We start from the raw sequence: 3,286 nt of genomic DNA, 5'->3' as shown, positions 1-3,286 counted from the left end.
CTATCTCATTTCTTGAGGTGCTAAAATGACAGGGCAGTACAAACCCCCCCCCCCCCCAAATGACCCCATTTTGGAAAGTAGACACCCCAGAGAGGCATGTTGAGCCCATTGAATATTTTTTTTTTGTCCCAAGTGATTGAATGACAAAAAAAAAAATGTTTACAAAAAGTTGTCACCAAATGATATATTGTTCACACATGCCATAGTTATATGTGGAATTGCACCCCAAAATATATTCTGCTGCTTTTCCTGAGTACGGGGATACCACATGTGTGGGACTTTTGGGAGTCTAGCCGCGTACGGGACCCCGAAAACCAATCACTGCCTTCAGGATTTCTAAGGCCGCGTACACACGCGGGGACTGTTCGCCCAACTTTGTCCGTCAAACAGTTTCAGCAAACAGTCCGCTCAAAATTAGCATGGACGGACTTGCCCACACACGACGAACGAACAGTTTGCTGAAACCGTGCGCGATGACGTGAACGGCACGTACGACGGGACGGAAAATACGACGTCCTATACACTGCATTATAACTTTCGGCGTGTAAATCCTTTCTGAGCATGCGCGGAACTTAGTTTGACGAACAAGCCTACACACGAGGGGACTGTTCGCTGAAACAAAGTTTCAGCGGACAGTTTTACGGAATTTCCGAAAAACCTTGTTCAGCGGACTGTTCGCTGAAACTGTCCGCTGAAAGCCCACACACGAGCTGACTGTCCGCCGAAACACTGTTCAGCGGACAAAGTTGGGCGAACAGTCCCCGCGTGTGTACGCGGCCTTAGGGTGCAAATTTTTGATTTCACTCCTCACTACCTATCACAGTTTCGAAAGCCATAAAATGCCAAAATAGCACAAAACCCCCCAAAATGACCCCATTTGGAAAGTAGACACCCCAAGCTAGAGGCATGTTGAGTCCATGGAATATTTTATATTTTGCCACAAGTTGCAGGAATATTACAAACTTTTTTTTTTTTTTTGCACAAAGTTGTCACTAAACGATATATTGCTCACACATGCTATGGACATATGTGAAATTATACCCCAAAATACATTCTGCTGCTTCTCCTGAGTACGGGAATACCACATGTGGGGGATTTTTTGGGAGCCTAGCCGCGTATGGGACTCCGAAAACCAAGCACCACCTTCTGGATTTCTAAGGGCATACATTTTTTATTTCACTGAGCCTGAATCTGACAGATGAGTGACCTCCTCTTCACTATTTGTCATGCTCAGAAACGTGTAGGCCTCTTCACTAGTTTACCTTCGCTTTGCCATTTTGGGCTCTAAATTTAGTGGTACACTAGTGAGATTTACAGGTGAAAAAGCACCTAGGCTGTCAGCGACTGTATAAAACGCTACCAAAAAAACTGTTAGCGATCGCAGGGATCAGGCCTGACTCTGCAGTTATGTGTTTAGTGTTTTGTAAGTGACAGTGATCGATCGATACTGCTCTTGGGTGAGCTGGGCGGAGGGGCAAAACGCAGGTGCCAGCAGGTATCTGGACTGATCCCGCTAACAATGCGTTTTTTGGAACCCTAAACTGCTGGGGATGCTAGTATAGATCTGATCAGATCAGATATTGATCTGTTCAGATACTATACCACTACGGGAGGTGTATGCTTTGCGCATGGGTGTTAGCGGTACTGGCACTAACCTAGCGCTGCCTGGGGCGACGCAGACCCTATCTGACCCTAAAACCTAATTGATATCACCCGCTGGGTGATCAGGGGGTTAAACCTTTATTGGGTAATAAATGGCTGGTGCCCTGATACTATAAAAAGCAAACTAACTAACCAGTGTCACCAGTAACACTTATGCGGTGATCACTGGTGAAAGGGTTAACTCTAGGGGCAATCAGGGGGTTAAAACCTTTATTAAGTAGTATATGGGGGTCCCTGACGCTATATAAAAACATGACGGGGAACCTAAATAACTAACTGGCTAACCAGCGTCACCAGTGACACTTATACAGTGATCACTGGTGAAAGGGTTAACTCTAGGGGCAATCGGGCGGTTAAAACCTTTATTAGGTAGTAAATGAGGGTCCCTGATGCTATATAAAAACCTGACAGGGAACCTAAATAACTAACTGGCTAACCAGCGTCACCAGTGACACTTATACGTTGATCACTGGTGAAAGGGTTAACTCTAGGGGCAATCAGGGGGTTAAAACCTTTATTAGGTTGTATATGGGGGTACCTAACGCTATAAAAACCTGACAGTGAACCTAAAAAATAATTGGCTACCTAGCGGCACCAGTGACACTAATGCAGCGATCAGAAAAACGATTGCTTAGTGACACTGCCAAAAGGGGGTGAAAGGGTTATCTGGGGGGCAATCAAGGGGTTAAACCTTTATTAGGGGTGGTAGGGGGCTACCCTGGACCTAACACTAACTGCCCTGACACTTTTTACAGTCACAACTGACACTAAATGCAGTGATCAGTAAATAAATGATCACTGAAATCAGTGACACTGTGACTGGGGGGGGGGGGGGGTGGGGGGTTATCAGGGGGTGACTGGGGGTCAAAGTGTGCCTATGTGTACCTACATGTCAGTGTAGTGTTGGTGCACTTACTATGATGTCTTCTCTCCTCGCCGTCCGGTCAAAAAGACCGCCACGAGGAGAGTGACATCACTTCCTCCTGCCTGTGTTTACACTACACAGGCAAGGGAAGCTTCTCATTCGCCAGGAGCGATTGCGAGGGGATGGCCAGAAACCATCCCCTCATCCCGGATCGCTCCTGCAGCGAAACGGACAGCCGCAGCCAGCGGGAGGGGGTCTGATCGGACCCCCACCCACTGGAAAGCAGGCACGTATGGGTATGTGCTTGTGCCTGTCCGTGCTATTGTGCTGACGTATAATTACATGCAGCGGTCCTTAAGCGGTTAAAGGCTAATATGCAAGATATGCAATAGACAACACCAGCAATAAGCGGTATCTTCAAATGTATACTGTGCTGGAGGCACACAACACCCACTTTAATTTCTGCAGATGCCTGTATTAGAGAACACCAGCATAAAAGGGTAGATACAGGTGTATACTGTGCTGGAGGCACACAACACCCACTAACTCCTGCAGATGCCTGTATTAGAGAACACCAGCAAAAAAGGGTAGATACAGGTGTATACTGTGCTGCAGGCACACAACACCCACTAACTCCTGCAGATGCCTGTATTAGAGAACACCAGCAAAAAAGGGTAGATACAGGTGTATACTGTGCTGGAGGCATACAACACCCACTTTAACTCCTGCAGATGCCTGAGAAAAGACCACTGTCTCTGC

The sequence above is a fragment of the Lithobates pipiens genome, unplaced genomic scaffold, assembly GCF_037356315.1.
Source record: "Lithobates pipiens isolate NorthernLeopardFrog02 unplaced genomic scaffold, aLitPip1_a1.2 Scaffold_3, whole genome shotgun sequence".
Taxonomy (NCBI): Eukaryota; Metazoa; Chordata; class Amphibia; order Anura; family Ranidae; genus Lithobates; species Lithobates pipiens.
Note: the sequence above shows the minus strand (reverse complement) of the source record.